Source organism: Pinus tabuliformis, chromosome 5_2 (genome assembly GCF_031772625.1).
Source record: "Pinus tabuliformis cultivar Carrire ecotype Pingquan chromosome 5_2, CPIR1, whole genome shotgun sequence".
Classification (NCBI taxonomy): domain Eukaryota; kingdom Viridiplantae; phylum Streptophyta; class Pinopsida; order Pinales; family Pinaceae; genus Pinus; species Pinus tabuliformis.
In genome coordinates this window covers 993,370,031-993,393,799 of record NC_142306.1, presented here as the reverse complement: position 1 = coordinate 993,393,799, position 23,769 = coordinate 993,370,031, and the positions used below count along the sequence as shown (strand labels likewise).

Here is a 23,769-nt window from a genome sequence, read left to right as displayed (position 1 = left end):
TTATAATTGATGGTAACAATTAATTTGTTGACACTTTACCCATTGTTGAGATCTTCGGTTTTGATAAAATGGGCAAAAATCTCAGTAAGTGACAACAATAAGATTGAGTTGCTATATTAGCTCTATTTTGTTGGGAGAGAGTTAATGCATCCTATATTTGTTGTAAGAGGATTTATGAGGCAGTTAGATTCTCTTAGCTATAAAACATGTGTCCATACGGATTGGGGGTGTGAGAGTTTGTGAGGAACTTGATTATCTTGTAATCTCCTGTTTTGATAATAAAGACTACCGATGCCTAAGTTTGGTGGACGTAGCCCAGATTAGTTGGGTGAACCACGTTAAACTTCTGTGTCTTTTGTGTATGATTTAATATGCTGTTGTTTTCTCTTGTTTTTAGCTGCGCACTGTTGGCTCTAACAAGTGGTATCAGAGCGAGTTGGAGGAGTGGCGCAGCGGAGGAGTGGCGGGCCCAAATCTGCTGGAGGTTGGAATTGGTGCCTGCGCGTTGGACCAGGCAGTATTGAAACAGGCGTGGCACATCTGCTGGAGGTGGAGCCGGATATGTTAAAGCTTCATATGTTATTGTAGGTTACCGAAACGCATCTATGATTATGCACTGGGCACTTGAGGCATTGACCTGCTGCGTAGGCGGATTAAACCATAATGGCGTGGTGTGGGACTAAACCATAACGGCGTGGCTGTATGTCCAATACCAGCCGTTGCAAATCCACGTGACATAACTTTGTTGCGTGTGTTTTTCAGAAGTCCCGGCATGATTGTGCTCTGCGTGCAACGCTGATCAACGAACTAGTGCGTGGCTAAAAGATTGCTACGGAAGGGTGTGTGTTATGCCAAAAGGGTGCGTGTTATGCCAGAAGGTTGCGTATTGATTGAAGGGTGCGTGTTATGCCAAATGCGTATTGATTGAAGGGTGCGTATTGTATTGATTGCTGGTGTGTGTTATGCCAGAACCCAGAACTCGCAGAGAACTAGTGAGTGGCGGTAAAATATTATTGTTCTGAGTTTGTTTTGCGATTGGCGCGAGCAATGATAAAACTGTCGCGCCAAAACTGGAACAGGCGTGGATACGATTTTATTAATAACGCCAATGTGCCAAGTTTCTAATCAGCGCAGATCCGACAGGTTTAGTCGAGCCATTTTTGTCACTCTACGTGTTCTTGTTGCTGGCGTGGATTGTCTGGAGTGACGATAACGCCAACACGCCAACTGCGTTGGTAAAAATTTGCCACTCGGTTTTTAAATTGTAATTTGCAATTCAAACAGCAAAGGGATTTTTTAATGTAAAGTAAAGGCAATGTAAAATAAGGCATAGGCGTTTTTTTTATATATTAACTTCTTGTATTTAAAAGTTGGATTTGGAGATTGTTTGTTTTAAATGAGATGGCAAAAACTCAAAGTGCCCGGTTTGAAATCGAGAAGTTTAATGGGAAAAACAATTTCGAGATCTGGAAGGTAAAGATGCATGATCTCCTGGTACAACAAGGTGTGGCAAAGGCGCTTTCGGGAAGGTCCAAACTGCCTTACCCCGTGACAGATGATGAATGGAATGAATTGGATGGAAGAGCTTTGAGCGGTATTCAACTGTGTTTGGCGGATGATGTTTTGTTTAACATTGTGTCAGAGAAAACTGCTACTGGTTTGTGGACGAAGCTGGAGAAGCTGTATATGACGAAATCCTTAACAAATCGAATTCTCCTGAAGCAACAGCTATACAGTTTGCGAATGAAGGAAGGTACATCAATTACTGATCATTTGAATGTTTTTAATACTCTACTGGTACAATTAGAAAGCATAGAAGTAAAATTTGAATCCGAGGATAAAGACATAACTTTATTGTGCTCGTTGCCCGAGTCATGGGATCATTTTGTTACTTCTATAAGTCTTAGTTCATCAGAAACCATTGAATTTGATGATGAAGTCGGAGCTTTGTTGTCCAAGGAGACCAGGAAGCGGTCGAATGCTGACACCTCTACATCAGAGGCAATGATGGCTAGAGGTCATTCAAGAGAAAGACGCTCTGGTAAGCACATCGACTCGTGTTCAAAATCAAAAGGGAAGAAGAGTAAAGTAAAGTGTTGGTTTTGTGGCAAATCGGGGCACTTGAAGAAGGATTGCTGGAAGCGACAACAAGCTTCTAAAGAAGCTTCATCGACAGAAAAGAAGGAAGCAAACACGACCGATATAGGTTCAGCATCTCGTTTAGGTATGAGCGACGAAGTCTTATCAGTTAATTTGTCAAATCATGATCAACATTGGTTGTTAGATTCCGGTGCATCAAACCACATGTGTATTCATAGAGAATGGTTTAAGACGTATAGATCAGTTAATGATGGAGTCGTGTACATGGGTAATGATGTCACATCTAATATTGTGGGAATAGGGAGTATACTGCTGCAACTGTTTGATGGGACAACTAAAATGTTAATTGATGTCAGACATGTACCTGATTTAAGGAAAAATCTAATTTCACTAGGAGCACTTGACACAAATGGATATAAAACTGTAATTCAAGGTGGAGTAATGAAAATCTATAAAGGTATTTTACTAGTAATGAAAGCTAAGAAGGTAGGAAATCTATTTCAGTTAGAAGGAAGAACAAGGTCAGTTCATGTGTCTACGGTGTCTAAACATGACAATAGTTCCATTTGCCTATGGCATCAAAGGTTGGGCCATATGAGCGAAAGAGGGTTAAAGATTTTGGCTGATCGCAAGTTACTTCCTAATCTAAGGTCTGGAAAGTTAGATTTCTGTAAACATTGTCTGTTTGGCAAACAAAGTAAGCAAAAGTTTAAAATAGGCAAACATACTAGTAAAGGAATACTTGATTATATCCATTCAGATGTTTGGGGTCCAACACCTACAACCTCGTATGGTGGCTCATCATATTTTGTATCATTTATTGATGACTTTTCTAGGAAAGTGTGGGTCTACATGTTGAAAAGGAAGTCTGATGTTTTTACAGTTTTCAAGCAATTTAGAGCATTGGTAGAAAACATAACTGGTAGAACTATAAAATGTTTAAGAACTGACAATGGGGGTGAGTTTACCTCCAAGGAGTTTGAAAACTATTGCAAGGATGCGGGGATCGAAAGACATAAGACTATTGTTTATACTCCTAAGAAAAATGGAGTTGTTGAACGCATGAATAGGACTCTTTTGGAGAGAGCAAGGAGTATGCTCAGTAACGATGGTTTGCAGAAGGAGTTGTGGACAGAAGTGGTGGCTACATCTTGTTATGTGATAAATCGGTCACCATCGATAGCGATAGGTTGAAAGATTCCTCAAGAGGTATGGAAAGGTCACCCTTGTGATTATTCTAAACTCAGAGTTTTTGGTTGTGATGCATATGCTCTAGTACCTAAACATCAGCGAACTAAATTAGATCCAAAATCAAAAAGGTATATCTTTGTTGGATATGGTGATGGAACAAAGGGATTTAGATTATGGGATCCTACTACCCGCAAAATCATCATCAACAGAGATGTAAAGTTTGATTAATCCTCTCTTGTACAGTTAGATGTAAATAATAAATTGAAACAGGATGATGTATCTGATTTTCAGCACATTCAGTTTGACAGCACTTCTAATGATAGCCATGATGACCATAGTTCAGATTCTAGTCATGAACAGGTTTCAGAATCGGATTATGAACATGGTTCAGATGTAGGTCATGAACAGGCCTCAGATGGTGATCATGAAGAAGTTCCTACAGATGGTAGTCAGCCAATTGTGGAAGCACCAAAAACATCCTTAAGGAGGTCTACAAGGATCAAACGCCTTCCGAAAAGGTATGATGATTATGTTACTTCAGTTGCATTTACCGCTAATGACGATGAACCTCTGTGCTATCAGGAAGCTATAGAAGGTTTGAAAAGTGATAAATGGAAAGGAGCTATGAAGGACGAAATGATGGCCTTAGGTAAGAATGGCACATGGGATCTGGTTGAACTTCCAAAAGGCAGGAAAATTGTGGGATGTAAATGGGTTTTCAAGGTAAAACGGGGTGTGAATGATTCGGAGGACAGATACAAAGCAAGGCTGGTTGCAAAAGGGTTTTCTCAGAAAGCAGGCATTGACTTTCATGAGATATTTTCACCAGTTGTTAAAATAGTTTCAATTCGCATTGTGTTAGCATTAGTCGCTTTGCTTGATTTAGAATTACAGCAACTAGATGTTAAGACTACTTTTTTACATGGAGATTTAGATGAGGAAATTTATATGGAACAGCCGGAAGGGTTTGTTCAGCATTGCAATAAGAAATTTGTCTGCAGGCTCAAGAAGTCATTGTATGGTCTGAAGCAATCGCCTCAAAAGTGGTACAAGAAATTTGATTCTTTCATGTTGAGTCAAAAATATATAAGAAGTGAATATGATCATTGTGTTTACTTTAAGTAGTTAAGTAATGGCATGTTCATTATCTTAGTGTTGTATGTTGATGATATGCTTTTAGCAAGCAAAAGCATTGAAGAGATCAACAGGTTAAAGACTCAGATGGCAAGGACATTTGATATGAAAGATCTAGGAGCAGCAAGACAGATTTTGGGCATGGAGATTTTCGGAGACAGGAGCAATGGTAAGTTGTGGCTATCACAATAGAAGTATATTGAGAAAATACTTTTTAGGTTTGGTATGAACAATGTGAATCTTGTGTCAGTCCCTTTAGCTTCCCATTTTAAGCTTTCTTCCAGTTTATGTCCTAATACAGATGAAGAAAAGGAATATATGTCTCGAATTCCATATGCCAATGTAGCAGGATGTTTGATGTATGCGATGGTTTGTACTCGACCAGATATTTCACATGCAGTTGGGGTTGTCAGTAGGTATATGGCAAATCTGGGTAAAGAACACTGGTTAGCAGTGAAATGGGTGCTTCGGTATTTGAGAGGCACAAGTAGTTATTGTATTACTTATAATAAGAGTAGTGAATTTGTTTGCGGGTATGTTGATTCTGATTTTGCAGGTGATTTGGATAAGAGAAGGTCAACTTCAGGGTATGTATTTACTCTTGCAGGTGGAGCTATTAGCTGGATGTCAAAGCTACAAAACATTGTTGCTTTATCCACTACTGAAGCAGAATACATTGCTGCTTCGCATGCTTGCAAAGAAGCGGTTTGGCTGAAAGGTTTGCTTGGTGAGTTTGGTAGGTTACAGGACAACATCAAGTTACTTTGTGATAGTCAAAGTGCAATACATTTGGCTAAGAATCAACCTATCATAGTAAATCAAAGCATATTCCAATAAAGTACCATTTTGTAAGACAGGTTATCACTGAAAGGGGAGTCTCTCTTGAAAAGGTGCATACAAAGGAAAACTGTGCAGACATGTTCAAGAAACCAATTTTGTTAGAGAAGTTGCGTTGGTGTTTGGCTTCTCTTGGCTTGCAGAAAAAATAAGTAATAAAGAAACAGGGCATCAGGCTAATTGTTGTCAAGGTGGAGATTGTTGAGATCTTCGGTTTTGATAAAATGGGCAAAAATCTCAATGGGTGACAAAAATAAGATTGAGTTGCTATATTAGCTCTATTTTGTTGGGAGAGAGTTAATGCATCCTATATTTGTTGTAAGAGGATTTATGAGGCAGTTAGATTCTCTTAGCTATAAAAAAGGTGTCCATACGGATTGGGGGTGTGAGAGTTTGTGAGGAACTTGATTATCTTGTAATCTCTTGTTTTGATAATAAAGATTGCCGATGCCTATGTTTGGTGGACGTAGCCCAAATTGGTTGGGTGAACCACGTTAAAATTCTGTGTCTTTTGTGTATGATTTAATATGCTGTTGTTGTCTCTTGTTTTTAGCTGCGCACTGTTGGCTCTAACACCATCAACATAAAACATACATATATAACGGGCTACTATAATTGAAAATCGAGGTGCAATGCACCTCCCAAGGTAAAAATGTCCTTAGTTTAATATATGTGAACGGATCAAAACAATGGAGTAGCCTTCACCATCATGACCGGATTATTCATAACTAGTGTAGCCATTTGCAAAATGCATATGAATAAGCGAAAGCATTTTAATATACAAGATGCCAACGTAACAACAATATCACACTATTCATAGTGACAACATAAACAACAAATCCATTATTTTAATTCATATTTTTCTAATCTACCTTTCCGATGGTGGGGACATAATCCACTTTAAAAATTGTAGTGTACATAACCGCAGTCTCTTGCAACTTAATAATTTTATCGTACTTAATTATAAATCATTAATACGGAGATGGTAAATATATAATTTTACTAAATAATTATAAAATATTTTTAATAATACTTATTATCGGATTTATGTTTTTTAATTTAATTAAAAAATAATATGTGAAACTAGTTATGTTTTTTTTAGACATATGGTATTGATAAGTGATAGTATTGGCTCTGAGTATTGTAACAAAGTGAATTTAGAAATTGAAAATATCCATAATAAAATGGAATGAATCTCAATGTGTGTCTCTCTCTATATATATTCAACCCAATTATAGTAATTTTGGTGCACTTCTTTTTCATTTTTTTGAGCAGAGAAATGTGATTCTAAAAAATTATAATTAGATTTTTCTTAAAGTCTTTGTGCTCATCATCATCATCATATAAATAAAATTCTAAAGAATCAGAATTAGATTCTTCCTCGTCAGAGAAACAAGATTTTAAAAAATTACAATTAGATTCTCCAATGTCTTCGGTACCTATTTTTTTATAATTATTATTGTTATTAATAATTAAAGTAAAATTATAATTTAATTTATTTGGTTAATTTTCATTTTTAATTTTAATTTTAACACTGAAATATATTATAAAATAAATGTTTATATCTATATTAATTTATATATTGTATATATATAAATCCAAAAAATAAAAAGACTATTCGTTTTATTTTTATTCAAAACTTCTCTCCAGGCTTTTTGAGCATAGGAATAAAATCTTAAATCAAATTAAATAATTTGTTTCTTTAGGTCCGATAGACCAAAGTTTGGTTTCAATGGATGTTAACCATCATCATCAGTGTCATGAGCATGTTCTCTTGTCTATTTTTTTTTCTTTTTATTGAAGTCCACGTCATTATAAATATGCTTTCGCATCCAAGAAAATTCCTTTCCATCATAGAAGAGAAGATTGAGGCAAACTCGTTCACTTTCATGTGAGACGATGATTGACAGTATGAAAAGCTAGTGAACTGGGACTTCTTGATGTGACCTATCCTATAACCCAACAATGAAGGATTGAATGACCCCCAGAATGGCCTTACTGGCATTCTGGACCATGTCAATGGTAATCTCACAGGGAGCTGATAGACCGCTGGACTTCAAAAAGAGATAAAAATCCGACTTGAATTGAAAAAGAAGGAGTTACAGCTCACAGGTGAGTACTGCACTTGGAGACTGCACTCAAAACAAAGAGAACTCTCTCCGTACACTCTACATTCATCAAATGAGCAATTACATCATTAAGTACATTACTAGAGATCAGGAAGTTTCAACCAAACTTCTACACTCTAGGAACAAATCCTAAACTAAGGAGATACGTTACAACTTGTGTAACCATTTCTCCATTAATACAAAATAATATTAATTATTTTCAACTTCCCCCCTTAATGGAGAAAGGATTATCCTGAACTCCTAGCATCCCTCTAAACAATTCAAACTTTATATGCCCAAGAGGCTTAGTAAAAATATCAGCCATGTTATCACAAGTTTTACAATATTCAACACATATCTCTTTTAAGAGTAGTTTCTCTCGACGAAGCAGAGCTACAGTGCTCTGCTTTTTGCTGCTCCATGCTATGACCCCGGATCCAATGCTGAATGCGTAACCTTTGATAGATCTTCGATCATCCAAGTTACTTGCCCAATCGGAATCTGAAAAACCTGCTAGAATAACATCAGAAGTGTCAGTGTACAAAATGCCATAATTACTAGTACCACTAAGATACCTCAACACACTTTTTGCTGCGACCCAGTGACTTTCGAGTGGTTTTGACATGAACTGGCTCAACACACTAACAAAATATGCCAAATCTGGTCTAGTTGTAGTCAGATATATCAAACTACCAACTAGCTGTCTGTACATGGTTGCATCCACCTCTTTAGTACCATCATCACTGCTCAACTTTAAGTTCTGCTGTAATGGTGTTGCTGCTGATCTGCACTGCTCCATTTTGAACCTTTCCAGCAAGCTTTTGGCATACTTCCCTTGAGTAAGAAAGGTTTGTCCAGAGTCTTTCCATACCTCCAATCCCAAGCAATAATGAAGGTTTCTGAGGTCTTTCCATCTCATACACTTGTGACATCTGATTTCTTTGATCAGATTGTTAGCATTCCCTGTTATGATCATATCATCTACATACAAAGAAATCAAAATAATTTGCCTCTGTTTATTAAACTTGGTATACAGATTTGGATCATTCAAGCTCCTATGAAAGCCATGCTGTACAAAAAATGAGTCAATTTTCTCATACCACAACCTGGGTGCCTGTTTTAAACCATAAAGTGCCTTTTTCAATTTACACACAAGATGTTCCTACCCCCCTTTCACAAAACCTTCAGGCTGTACTAAATAAATTTCTTCCTTCAAGGCACCATTCAGAAATGCAGACTTGACATCTAGCTGGTGTAGCTGCCATTTGTGTTTTGTTGCTAAGGAAATTAGCATTCTAATGGTCTTTAATTTGGCTACAGGAGCAAAGTTGTCAGCGAAATCTATTCCCTCTTTCCGTGAGTAACCCTTTGCTACCAGTTTAGCTTTAAGTTTCTCTATACTCCCATCTGCATTTATTTTTGGTTTATACAACCATTTGCATCCTATGGGGGTTTTACCTTCAGGCAATTCAACCAAATCCCAAGTATGGTTTCTATTTATTGATTCTATTTCCTCATACATTGCAGCCCTCCATGCATCAGATTTACTTGCTTCCTCATAATTTGCAGGTTCTACAATGTTTAAAAACTTTGACATTAATGCATAGTCTTTCAATTTAGAAGGTAATCGAGTATTCCTACTTGATCTCCTTGGTAGGGGACTTACCTCAAATCTATCTATTTCAGCCTTTTCTAGGCTTGCATTATTGATTACATTTCCTGTTACTTCTTCTTCTTGTTTCTACTCCTGCTCTTCATCTTCCTCACTGTTTTCTTCCATTAGCAATGGAATGTGCCAATAACTGTTAGAGTCATCCTTTCCTTCTTCAACCTGTTCTAATTCAAACATTGTAAATTCCCCAGGATTCCCAAGATTGAAAGGACCAACATGTTCGCCCTCCATAAGTCGCATAAGGCCTTCAACCAGATCAGAAACGAACTGGAAGCTCCGTGTCTGTTTCCCATTTCCATAGACTGTCAAAGGCTCCTTGCGCAAAGCCTGAGCAACAAAATTACTTACAACTCGACCATCATCAAGGTACATTCGCGGACCGTATGTATTGAAAATTCGAGCAATCCGAGCCTCAACATTTGCTCCCATAGTCAGAGTTTCGGCTGTTCTCTTACCCTCATCATAGCAACTGTGGACTCTGTTGGGATTAACATTTCCCGAGTAAGCTTCAATTTGAGGATGTTCAAGAGGATCTCCATAAACCTCACTAGTACTTGTAAGCAAAAAACGTGCCCCAACACGCTTGGCAAGTCTGAGTATGTTCAAGGTTCCCACATCATTAGTTTTGATAGTCTTCACAGGATTGTGTTTGTAATGCACAGGGGAAGCGGGGGAAGCCAAATGGTAGATCTGATCAACCTCCAACAATAAGGGTTTCACAACATCATGCCTTATCCGTTCAAACCTCGGATTGCTAAAATGATGCAAAACATTCTCCTTCTTTCCTGTGAAGAAATTGTCGACAACAATAACACTGTCGCCTCTTGCCATGAGCCTATCAGCTCCACCCGTCACGACAACTCGCAGGGACTTTCTCTTCAAACCTAAGGGCACTTTAGCCCCCGAATTCACCATTGAACCCGAATGATACTTAGCAAACCGAGAAACAGGAGTCTCATAAACAACCCGATGAGGTTTGTCGGGAATAAACCTTCCATTTTCATTAACATTAGAAGCCAAAAAACCAGGCTAAAGGATAAATAAAGTCGATGCGATGGCAATTCCTATCAAAATAAACAGCAATCGCTGCTCCCTGAGCAAATAATCTACTGGCCTGATAATAGACCACGTCTTTTCTGGCTTAAGAGAGTACTCATCACTGTTATTCATATTGGACTAATAAAATTTCTGATCCTTTGATGAATAAGTCTTCAATGAGCACCACCGGGCAAGTTCGATCTGCTGCCACCAAACAGATCAGGAACTCCAATGCTCCACCACTGGGCAAATTCGATCTGCTACCATCGAACAGATCAGGAACTCCAATGCGCCACCACCGGGCAAATCCGATCTGCTACCACCAAACAGATCAGGAACTCCAATGCGCCACCACCGGGCAAATCCGATCTGCTGCCACCGAACAGATCAGGAACTCCAATGCGCCACCACCGGGCAAATCCGATCTGCTGCCACTGAACAGATCTGAAATTTCAAAGTGCCACCACCGGGCAAGGCCGATCTGCAAAAAATTGCAGATTTTCCAAAGAGAAAGAGGTTGGCGCTTCTCGACGGTGAAATACCCGCGCCGAAATTGGCGCGATTAAGGCTTGATTTTCCATGTCAATAGCACTTTCTGGCGGGATTATAACTCTCAAAACAGCGCCAAATGGCGTGACTGTTCCTTAATAAACAACGCCAACCCTTTCTTCCGGTCAAAAATGGCACGACTGTTCGTGACGAAACCGCGCCAACCCTATTTTCCGCTCAGAGATGATCAGTGATCTGAGACCTGTCTTCAGGTGTTACTGCAGTCCACCTGATCCTACGAATGCTTCTGTACACTCCACCGCCACTACAGTTCTGTAATCAATGATGCATCCTAAAAAAAAAAGATTAAGGCTATCCCCACTTTGTGCTCTGATACCAAGATAAAAATCAGACTTGAATTGAAAAAGGAGGAGTTACAGCTCACAGGTGAGTACTGCACCTGGAGATTGCACTCAAAACAAAGAGAACTCTCTCTATACACTCTACATTCATCAAATGAGCAATTACATCATTAAGTACATTACTAGAGATCAGGAAGTTGCAACCAAACTCCTACACTCTAGGAACAAATCCTAAACTAAGGAGATACGTTACAACTTGTGTAACCATTTCTCCATTAATACAAAATAATATTAATTATTTTCAACTAAAAGAGCATTTAATTCAAAGTCAATGATGTGGTTCGTAAATGTCAAAACCAGTTGTTGGATATGTCCTAACAAATGGTCTTTGTTAAAAGTTTTGACTGTTTTTTATTTTTATTTATTTTTGGTTAAATTTGTATAAAATTTGGTAAAAATTGTTAGAATATAAATTTGAATGGTGAAATTTCCACATACAATAAAAAAAATTCAAATTTACACCACCATTAAAAATATTTTAACTAAATTCCTATAAAAACTCCAAATCCTTTAATAATTAAAAAAACCAAACAAATATGCAAAATAAAAACCCAAACAAATATGCGAAATAATAAAAATATAATGTTTAGAAAACCCTTGACCGGTTTGGTTTGATATAATCAAATAATAATGGAATCATAAGCAACTAATGATTGAATCATCAAGGCTGATAGCAACCCATGAGGGAAGGGATATGCTTACATATTCAATGCAATTTGAGAAAATGAAAATTATGAGCGAACAATTGACATCAGATTGGGTATTCCTCGAGCAATGTGCGATAACATAGTTATTCCCAAATCCATCTGTTGACTTCCAAATAGAGACGATGACTTCAAACTAAGAAACATATAACCCATCATGAGAATTGCATTCATGGATCCAATTCCATTTATAACAATCATGGATGTATGGGAGAAATGTTGAGAAGGGTGGAGGCTCGGAGAGGGGTTTAAATAATTTTTAATAGGTTTTAATTTTTTGTTTTAATTATCTAATTAGCTAAAACTGAATTTATTATTATGTTAGTAAGTACTTATATCTGAATGTAAAAAAAATGTGTTTTTATTTAAATATTTAAAATAAAATTTAATATCTTTAATATTTTTTTATATAAATTAAATAAATTAAATAATTGAAATAATAAAAATAAAATATATTATTGAGTAAAAAAGTGTTTTATGTATGTAGATTTTTTTTGCTCGTGATAAAGTTATATTAAATAGTTCAATGACCATTTTAGATAAAGAATATAGAAACACTTGTATTAAATAGTTTAATGTCCACTTTAAATAAAGAATTTAGAAACACTTGAATAAGGGGAAAGTATTATGAAGTTTGTGTTAGGATGGAGTTCAATAATTTTAATAAAAATAAATAATGGAAAAAAAATGATGTTATTATAAATACAATATTATAAAAATAAAAATTTCTTATCATATTAAAAATCTATTTAAATATATATTATTATATTATATAGATAAGATTGTTTCAACAATAATGTTAAACTATGTATTTGATTATATATAATTAAGATTATATATATTTCATATGTTATGTTATTTTTACTTGTGCGAGACATTCATTCGTGAGAAATCACTATATATATTTTCCATATAAAAGCTGGCTATGTGGGTATACAACTTATTTATGCATACAAATATGACAGTTTTTATTTCCACCCCTATTGAAATATAAATGCAATCTGATATGCGAAGGGAATAGGAGTTGCCTTGCATTTATATTTTCCTCAAAGTCAACTTTGGCATGTTAGCAGCATGTTAGCAGCAAGGCAACTCCTATTCCCCTCGCATTTTATATTTTCCATAGAGGTGGAAATAAAAACTATAAGAAGAGAAATCGGATACGCTTTCTTTACAGCCTTCGACCTAATAAATTGACCTCCGTAACGTCATACATATATATATATATATAACACCGGACACAGAGAGAGAAGGTCTTGTTTATAGACGTGATAATTTTGGGTGGATGGTGGTTTTTATTTGGAATTTTGTTTCTTTTTAAATCGATTGTGGAAGTGTTTGAGTTTGAAGTTTTGTTTATGTTTGGAAGAGATTCAGTCTCATTAAAAAAAGAAAAAATTTAGATCACTGAAAATTAACAATTGTAACTCAGGATTCCAAAAACTCCTTATATCCATATACTACTAGGTTGATAAAAGAAACATACCATTGGCTTAAAAAAAGGCAGCAACATAGTGTTTACTGAGAATTTAAAAGTAAAAGAAACATGTATATTCCTTAATTAAAGACAAATCCATGGCCAACGTGTCCGCTTCTGGAACGTGAAAGGAAAGTTAACTTCACGTACATTGCACTTAGACGCATGTATATTGTGGGAACATTCAATGAACTTACATTATTTATTTGTAATCTTATGACTTATCAATGATGCTTTTTGGGTAAGAATCCAATGAGCTTTGTTGAACATGAATTTATTATATGAAATCCGATCCCGTATCCTGTATGCAGGGACTTATAAAAACCCCATTTGCATCTTTGAAAATCCTCACCATTTCACGGTTTTTCTTCGTGAAACTCTGTAAATATATTAGGTATCAAGTAGAAATATAGTAGGTTTGAAAAATAAACTCCTTGAGTTCAATATTCCGGGCAGGTCGGGCTCCAGTCAAAAACTTGTTATAGATTCTGCCCAGAGGAACATAAGGTTTGCGAATCTTTACAGATAAAGCTCAGTGCTTACTCGAAGAAGATATTTGGTCGTTCGGGGATGGCGTTAGCGGAAAATAATGGTAAACTCTCCCGACGCTTGGGCGGTTTAAGGTTGGGATGCGGCCATCGATTGGCATTCTACGCCGGAAACGCCGCCGTCTCACAATAGTTGACGTAGTAGTTTTGAAGTGTTAATTTTTGGGTTTTTTTAAGTTGGTTTTCGTTGGGATTCAGTTAAAGAAATTGTGGCGAGATATTGATTTAATTGTATATATAAATTTTGTATTTTAAATTTTTTTCCGGGATATTTAGAATTTATTTCCCAAATTTTTTATATTAATAAATTAGATCAGAAAAATCTAAACATATTATATCAGAAAATAAACCAAAAAACTTAAAAAAAAATAACATTCAAAAACTACTGAATATTTGATGGCGTTGCAGTTTTAGCCTCCTCTAAACTCGCCGGGACGCGTTTGTTGCTGCGAGATCGGAACGCGGCAGGTTTGCTTTGTCCTATTGTGCGAGAGCCGAGGGTTCATTTTGCATTCGACAACGCCGTTCAGTGGGGACCAGAGTTCCCCGAACACTTCAGCAATTCTATTCCTTCGTTGTAATAAAGCTTAAGGAATTCACGCTTTCATCCATGCTTTATTCCTTTGAAGGTTTGAATATCTATATTTGTTGGCATTAATGCTATATACAGCTATATTAATTTGGTGTGTTTTAAACTTGTTTCGAATAGCTTAAATACTTATTTTCTTCACTACCTACTGTCTTCTTACTGTATCAACTGGCAAGCTTTTTCAACCTGCCCCACAAGCATTCCCCAAGCTATCAGTAATCTCTACTTTTAACAGATGTTCTTTGTAAGGATTTTCAGAGAAAACTGCAACAGCATATTGCAGCCGTTCTATTCTCCATCGCTAGGTTAGGAAGTTCAATTGATTGCCGTAAAATGATTCAATAATCTTTTCGTCTACTGTGTTATTCATGTATTGCAAGTGAGAATAGACAGGGAGTCATTCGAGTCGACCTTCGAACCCTTTTAACATTTGCAATTGTAACATTGGAAATATTTATGTAATTTGCAATTGTAATTTTGGGAATACTTTGGAATTGAATTCAAAAAATATCAGTATAAAAATTTTGAAAATATTTTAAATTTTGATAAACAAAATAAAATCATTGGTTGTGACTCATTACTATTTATCAAATTACATTCAAAAATATTCTGCACAAACTATAATCAAAATAAAGATGGTTCTCTGGAAAATAATAATGAGCTTTGCCAATAAAGATGGCCCTCTTGATCATAATAATGAGCGTTGCGAATATCCTCAGTTATTGGTTAAAATTATGTCTGGATTGATACCGTTTCTGACTATTTATGAATGTCGTTGGGCTGATGTCAACAGAGTCATGATGTCAACAGTGACAGAGTCATGATGTCAACAATGAGTTTTTACGATTTCAACGGTTGCTTATTGACCGGATTCCACGGAAATCGCGAGCTTTAACCTTCTAGGGATCAACGGAAGTTTCTTAATTATCAACATTTTTATAATCATGTTCATAATAAAAAGTTTGTACATAATGCGATTGAAATTCTAGATTAGTTCCCATAATTTTATATTCTATTACGCTTTGTTTATGAGATTCAATTCATACTAGTCACATACATATTTATAATCAGAGAAGATAGCGTGACAAGCCTGGAGCGCGACAGCTGAGCAGAGGTGCACTAGTTATGGCCAACCAGAGAGCAGAGGTGCACTAGTAATGCCCAACCAGAGATAGGTATATATGTTTTTGACAGTCCTTTACCTTCAGGTACGTTTGCAAAGATATATGGAGCCCATTGCATATTTTCCGATTTGTTGACAGCTGTTTTAACATGCAATCCCGCTTACTTCCATTAATGGATTCAGCTTCTTAGCTCCTTCCCTTTTTCCATATAGCTAAAATATTTTCTAGACTCGTTCGGTATACTTTCACATCGGATACATGATATCACCTGCATTCTCCCTGCGTCCTCATGACACAGTGATGAGTTAATTTCCCTCAGCCGTGTTTCAGTTGACTTCCTTCGACAGAACGTTTTCAATGTTTTTTATTTATACTATTGCACCTCGGCTTCAGTTCGTCTGCGTTTCCAGGTATGGACATTCCGCATCTTAATATTGCTTACTCTGTCTTATTTATGGAAATTGTCTAAAAGGAAAAGAGCAATTTTCATCTTTCTGTCTTTACAGGGAGTGTTTTTTATACATTTCAAAAGAAATATCATGAACTGCTTCAATATGACAGGACCTTTTTAGATGTATGACATTCTTAATTATTATATGGAGAATTTCACATGTTCTTGTTGGTCATGGATTCGAATACTGGGATCTCAAAACTTTTGTGTCATTTCTAAGCCCTGCTCAGAATTTCGCCTTAAATTAGGGTCATGGTGGTGTGGATGTAAGGTATTTGTCTGTTGTTGCATAGTATGCTCAGACGAGGCATCATGAGGTATCTCTCCATGAATTAGAACGTGGAATTGGATTCTCTCTTTTATTTTTTTACGACGATGCTTGTTGGATTCTACTTTATTGTTTCCATCTATCTCTGGCTCCTGATCCTTTCCTATCTTTCTCGCTAGCTTCTCCGCTGTTTCAGCCGGTTTCTGGTTTTCCGGTATTAGATTTGAATTTTCCTTTGGTGGGTAGATCTTTCGAGATTCTTATCTACTGTCTCTCAGACATTTAAGTCCACTTAGGACGAAAGTAAATGCTTCAATTATTTTAGAGCCGTCATAGCTACAAACATCTCTCTTACATGACGAATTTCATTCATGACTCTGCCATCGTACTATTAATAGGGGGACAGCTGGCTCGGTTTATGATCAAGCTCATTTGAAAACGCTCCTTTTTTCTCCCTGAGGTAACCTGTAGTATGTACTGCTAGACAGCCTTGAAGTGGATGATCATTCCCTCTCCAGGATCTATGTTCTGTCATCACATCTCGATTTTGATAGCAGTGTCTGATTTCACATTTCTCTCGGATCTGCTTCTATACTTTGGAGATTTGGGTTAGGTGTCCCATTTATTGAATGGACCTCCTGTCAGACTCATTCGCCACGGAGGCAATGGTCCACGTGGCCATCCAGGCGGAATCCATCAAAGAAAAGGCCAAGCTGTCAATCGACTGGCAAACCACCTTAGATGAAATGGTGATTCGTCCTTTGGACCCCCAAAGGGATTGTATAGAGATAAAAAGCAAGCCTTATATCGGAGAACGTTCTCGAAAGAACCAAAAACCTGTAAAATCTATTCCGCCTCCTCCCGCCATTAAAATTGACAGCGTCCATTTATCAGACTATATTGGAAGCTTACAAAATAAAGCTCTGGTAGGCCGCTGGCATTTCCCGGAGATGAATGACCAGCATATGAGAGACTGGCTTGAAGCTCAGTGGAAGCCTATTATAGGATATGTCCCGATTATAGCCAGGTTATTAAAAGAGTGGTATTGTTTCCACTTTCTTAGTGCAGAGGATATGGAATCTATATTTAAACATCAATGGGTATTTGGCCGTAGTTTTATGGCCCTGCATAAGCGGTACATGGGTTATAATCCTTTAAGGAACACGCCCTCCAATAACCTCATCTGGATGAAACTTCCTGGATTGCCTCTGGAATTATGGTTGAAGGAGACCTTAATTGAAATCGGGAATGCTATTGGCAGGTGTGTTTATGTTGATCCGTGGTGTTTAGGGGAGAAAGACAAAAGAATGGCCTGGATATTGATTGAAAAAGCCTACCGTGGAGGTTTTCCGGAGTACATTGATATCAGCTGGAATGAGCAGAACATTAGACAGAGATTAGATTTCTGGGGTGTGCCCTTTAGATGCGCTGCTTGCCATCTCACTGGGCATCTTATTAAGAATTATCCACGACATCATATGAAAGGCCGAAAGCACTATAATCTTACCAAATTCGTGGAAAAGCCACATAGACGGAAGGTCTCTTCTATGGACTCGGGAAAATCGGATTCTCCAGAAACCTTTTCCAGGTCAATCCACCATGTAGTTTCTGATGGGGACTATCTGAAATCCCCCTCGCCGGCCATTGAACCTGACCCCTTGTCCAGAATTTCTCCCTCTATGCATGCGCTGGAGACTGCCTCTGAATATGAGATACCTCGACCCCCGAATCCTCCTTTGGAACCTTTACCCGATCAGGCTGTCCCTAGCCTGCTTCCTTTGCCTAAACCTGCTTCTAGCAAGGAAGTCCACCATTTGCGTTCATCATTGTCGCCCCCTTATCAGATTAAATCTTCTGCCGACAAGAATGTGGACCCTCTGACTGCCCCCACCCCGGTTAACTCCCCTATATCGTCGCCTACAAACTCTATTGGTAGCGACCTCGACTATCTTCTGACAAAAAAATCTCTCGACCTTAGGCCACTTACCGTTCATAAACTTGAAAATCATATCTCTCCTAAGATCAGTCCAAAATCGGCAAATAATATCACTGTGAGAAGAAAGAATAATCGAGGCAGTAGGCATTTCAGGGGGAGGGGAGACGCTTCTGGCCGTGGTATCAGTAATCTCTCACTGATTGACATTCCTATAATTGACATGTCCGATGATAGGCCCCTTAGAGCAAGCAAGGCCGGATTGCCTTCGAAATGAATCTCATTGTATCGGTAAATATTAGAGGTCTGGGACCAGACCTGAAGTTTTTGGCATTAAAAAACTTCTTTTTGTCGGCAAATCCTAAAATCATTCTAATACAAGAGACCATGCACGCTGCACCTGTAACAGTGACATATTTTAGAAAAATGTTTCCCCTCTGGCATATTTCGGCTGTGGAGGCTAACGGCCTATCTGGCGGGTTGGCAGTATTATGGGATCCTCTGTGGATCAATGCAAAAGCCTATAGTTGCATCGCAGGCATACTCATTACAGCTCAGATAAGGGGGCAAAAATGTCCTATTAATATATTGAATGTTTATGCTCCATATAAGAATAGGTCGATTTTTTGGGAAAGCCTTTTTGTTTCAGAAATTTTTGATGTGGAATCGTTATTGATCGCAGGTGATCTAAATATTACTCTTAGCATGGATGAAATATGGGGCAATAACAAAAAACAAGATCCTATTGCGAACAAGATCAGAAATGAGCTACTCAGCAGGAACTATATTGACATTCTCCCGGCCAAAATTCTTCCAACATGGGAAAATGGAAGGAATGAGAACGCTTATATTGCTAAAAGAATCGATAGATTCATCTTGCACGCCAGTGTTATCGACATTCTGGGCATGCCTTATTCTACAATAGAGAATATCTTTATCTCTGATCATAGCCCGATCATTCTTGGATGGAGAGATAAGGGATTCAGAACAGGCTTCACATTTAAATTCAACAGGCAATGTTTGGAGGACCCAGAATTTAATAACACTATAAAAAAAGCGTGGTCCGAGATGTCGTCCTCAAAATCGCTACCTGCCTTAATTACCTTCAGGGAAAAGATGGAATCGATCCGAAAGGTAACAAAAGAGTGGCAGTTCCAAAAGAGACAAGCAAATAAAAAAGATCTCCGGGAAATTCAAATGGAACTTGACAGTGCCGCGGATTCCATGGCTAACGAATCATTAACTTTTGAAATGAGATGTAGAATTAAGGATCTGCATAAGAAAAAACTGATGATAATGAAACAAGAGGAAACCTTCTGGAGGTTAAAAAGCAGAGCGTTATGGATGAAAGATGGAGATAGGAATTCAAAATTTTTCCATAATTATGCAAATTTCAGAAGGGAGAAAAATTCGATATGGAAAATCAGCGATGGTAAAGGGGGTTTTCTTTATTCTCAGCAGGATATATCAGACGAGGCGGTGGCTTACTTCAAAAACCAGTATAAAAGATCGGAAAAATGCAAAATCCAGGACATTTTATGGGGAATTGAACTATTCCCTCGCATGTTTGATGAAGCTTCAAACGAACAAATATTCAAGCCAGTTTCAGAGGATGAGTTGCTTACTACTATGAAATCCTTCAAAAAGGACAAGAGTCCTAGTCCAGACGGTTGGACGGTAGAATTCCTCATTCATTTCTTTGACATCATAAAAGCTGATCTGTTGCGGATGGTCGAGGGCTCTAGAATGGCGGGCAGCATTAATCAAAAACTCACCTCTACCTACATAGCTCTTATCCCCAAGAAGGGGGACGCTCAAAATTTTTAAGACTATAGACCGATCTCGCTATGTAATATTTCTTATAAGATTGTTTCGAAGATTATAGCTGAGAGGATCAAAGGAGTTTTATCTGAGTTTTTAACAAAGGAGCAGCACGGTTTTCTGAAAGGAAGGAACATTCATGATGTTGTGGCAAGTACACAAGAGGGTCTCTACGCCATTCATTCAAAGAAATGTGATGCGATTATTCTCAAAATTGACCTTTGGAAGGCATACGATTGCATGGATTGGGGCTTCATCAGGTGTTTGTTGGAAAAGATCGGTCTGAATTCCAATATGATCAACTGGATCATGGCATGTGTTGAGCCAGTGGACTATGCAATTATCATCAACGGGATTCCATCCCCATTCTTCCGTGCGGAAAGGGGTCTCCGTCAGGGATGTTCACTCTCCCCGCTGCTATTTATTTTGGCAATGAATTCTCTTAGCCTACACATCAATAAGGCTGTCAATGAAAACATGTGTCGCCCTCTTAAAATATGCAGAAACATTTCAATATCACACAATTTATTTGTTGATGATATCATATTATTCGGCTTGCTTTGCAGGGTCACTTGGATATGCTACTATGAAATCATAAAAAACTTCCAGATGGCTACAGGCTTGATAGTTAACAATGAGAAATCTGCAATTTATCACAATGAAAATAATCAAGAAGCTGTAGAATGGTTATCTGATCTATTTGGAATAAAAGTGCAATCTATCAGCTGTGGTATGAAGTATTTGGGTTTCCATATCAAAGCAAATGGTTACACAAAATCTGATTGGAGTTGGATCCTAGACAGATTTCACAGAAGGATATCAGCTTGGGAATTCAGGTGTCTATCCCTAGCGGGAAGAGTGGTTCTTGTGCAATCAGTTTTGAACCAACTCACGGTCTACTGGGCACATTTATTTGCTATTCCTGCAAGTATTATTAAAAGCATGAATAGACTGTCAGCTAATTTCATCTGGGGAGGTCAAGCAGACAAGAGGAAATTTCATCTCACAAAGTTAGCCAGTATCTCTTTACCAAAGAGCATGGGCGGTTGGGGCTTACTTGATATGCAATCTTTTGGAAGGGCCCTGTTATGCAAATCGCTGTGGAGAGCTGTTCATGGTGAAGGCCCATGGAGTAACATGATTCAGGCGAAATACTTAAGAAGGAAGAGCTTTACTTTCTGGCACAGAAAAGGAACGATCGGGGCGACATATGGATCCTCAATTTGGATTAGCCTTCGCAAGATTGAAGCTTATTTTCTGAAGAACCATATCTGGCATTTTCAAAATGGAAACAAGATTCTTATTGGTAAAGATCAGTTTAAGGGTAGCATCGGGGAGATTAATATACCTGAACCTCTTTTGAATTTCCTTCACAGAAGAGGATATTTCTATTGGGATAAGTTGATTGATGACTGGCAGGGACCTATTCCTCTATGGAAAAGCGCAGCCGCACTTCAGATGCCTCAGAAGATCGCATTTCAGTGGGATCGTATAAGGGTGGGCCTTAGGAACTGTGGTATATTTCGCACTATGGAATCTGATTACCTTATATGGAACCACTCAAAGGAGATGAATGTTATAAGGGTCAAAGAAGTATATCAGCACATTGTTGATTCGAAACGATCTTCTCTCATTCCTATCTTCCCACAAGTTTTTTGGAAGGATGGCTGTCCATCAAAAATGATACATTTTGCGTGGCTTACCTTTCATAATAAGAATTTAACCTGGGAGAACTTGATGAAGCGAGGATGGCACGGACCGGGCTTATGTCCACTATGCAGATCAGAAGGGGAAAATAATGATCACCTGTTTTTAAATTGCTATCGATCTCAACAAATTTGGCAGTCTCTGGAGAACAGCTATGGAGTCAAACTCAAGACGCATGCTTCAATTTATGATATGCTCCTTTGGTGCAGCGTACATAAGTTAACTTGGAGAAGGATATTTATCCTGTCCCTGTGGAACATCTAGAAATGGCGTAACTACATCATCTTCAATAATACAAAAATATCCAGCTCAGAAATCATCTTTAAAATTGTCGCTGCTTTTGAAGCCCTCCCACAGAAATCTATCAATCATAAAAGGGTCGATTCCTCTGACCAATCTATGGAGAGCTCTCCCTTCCCTAAGGCGTTCTTTGACGGGGCTGAACAACAAGGCACATGCGGCTGTGGTTTCTTGATCATGATAAATGAAAATACACAGTTCTCCATTCACTGGAACGGGGGGAGAGGTTCTAATAGTAAAGCAGGGGCCATGGCTCTCGCTGGGTTATTAAAATTTTATCTCTTCCTTGATCTTCAGCATGTTTCGATATTTGGAGATTCGAAGGTTATGGTTGACTACATCTCAAGAAAAAACCATATTACAGTGCCACATCTGATTGGCTGGATGGGGAGGATCAAGATATTCTGGGATTCTATGGTTGGAGGTTCTATATACCATATTCGCAGGGACAAAAATATTATGGCAGATTCACTGTCTAAAACGGGTCTTCATGCTGCTACAGGGTTATGGTATTTGCAGGTTCTATCTGAGGGAGAAAGCTACAATATCCAAGAATTTAATCTGCCGGATTTCTAGAGTCATTTTTGTTTCTTCACAGGTTTCCATTGACGCATTTTGATCTTTACGTGGCTACATATGCTTATCTTGTGTATATGGGTGGTTATGGTATTTGCAGGTTCTAACTGAGGGAGAAAGCTATCATATCCAAGAAATTAATCTGCCGGATTTCTAAAGTCTTTTTTGTTTCTTCTCAGGTTTCCATTGACGCGTTTTGATCTTTATGCGGCTGCATATGCTTATCTTGTGTATATGGGTGGTAATATGATGCTATTGATCATGCTTATGATTCCTGTACTCTATGATCACTGGTTTTTATTCATAGGAGATCCCCCAGATCTTTTTGTCACAGCTTGTTTATCTTATCATATAGCTGGATTGCTCACATGCTGATCCCAATTTGACTAGCTTCAATGGGGCTTTTTCAGATGTAAATGTTTGAACTTTTATATCTCTCATATAATATAATATTCAGCTTTTTCGTCCTGAAAAAGAAAAACATATTTATAATCAGATACACATTTATAATCAGAAAAATAACCATGGAAAAGGGATTATACCTTTATTATTGTTATTATCATAATAAAAATAAAAATATTACATTTCATTTCATTTCTTTTTACTCATAATGTTGTATAAATAGCTTTCATTACAATATCATAAGCCCAATACCATGGGTTATCTATATTATGGGTGCATACAATTTTAACTGAATATTTTTGGCATTATTTCTCTTTCTTTGCTACTAATATTTTTCCAAGATGCCTTTTATCGTTCTTGCATTACTCAAGCCAAGGTTCTACAAAGCTCATGCCTATCCCTTGGAAAAATATTCGTTAACATATTAGCTGGATTGTCTTTAGTGTACATTTTCTCCAGTTGTCATCTAACGCTTGATCAATCCAATGACATTGAACTAAATTTGATGTCTTAGAATGATATGCTGGGTTTTCTGCTAAATGAATGCAACACATATTTGTCTTGTTTTATTCCTAGCTCTCCTAAGAATTTCTACATTCACAACATCTCTTTGAAAATTTTTGTGGTACTTATGTATTCTGCCTTTGTTGTGGAGAGGCGTACTGCTTTCTGTAATCTAGACATCCAAGACACTGTAGCACCTGCAAAAGTATATAAATAACTAGTGGTGGAATTTCTAGTATCCATATCTTCAACCATATTTGAATATGTGTAGCCTTTAAGAACAACATTATTATTACCCAAACATAATCAACGATTATTAGTATCCTCGAGTTACCTCAAAATCCACTTTACTGCTTGTCAATGTTGTTTGCTTG

The 23,769-nt window shown here is 37.5% G+C and overlaps 1 long non-coding RNA gene and 1 pseudogene across 1 annotated transcript; one reads left to right on the top strand and one right to left on the bottom strand.

The window, feature by feature from the left end:
- Window positions 1-609: 609 nt before the first annotated feature.
- On the bottom strand, window positions 610-10,212 carry LOC149162632 (UDP-glucuronic acid decarboxylase 2 pseudogene; annotated as a pseudogene).
- Window positions 10,213-13,497: 3,285 nt separating this feature from the next.
- Window positions 13,498-14,723, top strand: LOC149162631 (uncharacterized). The gene is made up of 2 exons (XR_016261569.1): window positions 13,498-13,764; window positions 14,129-14,723. It is a non-coding gene; the product is annotated as an uncharacterized LOC149162631 (long non-coding RNA).
- The last annotated feature ends 9,046 nt before the right edge of the window (window positions 14,724-23,769 follow it).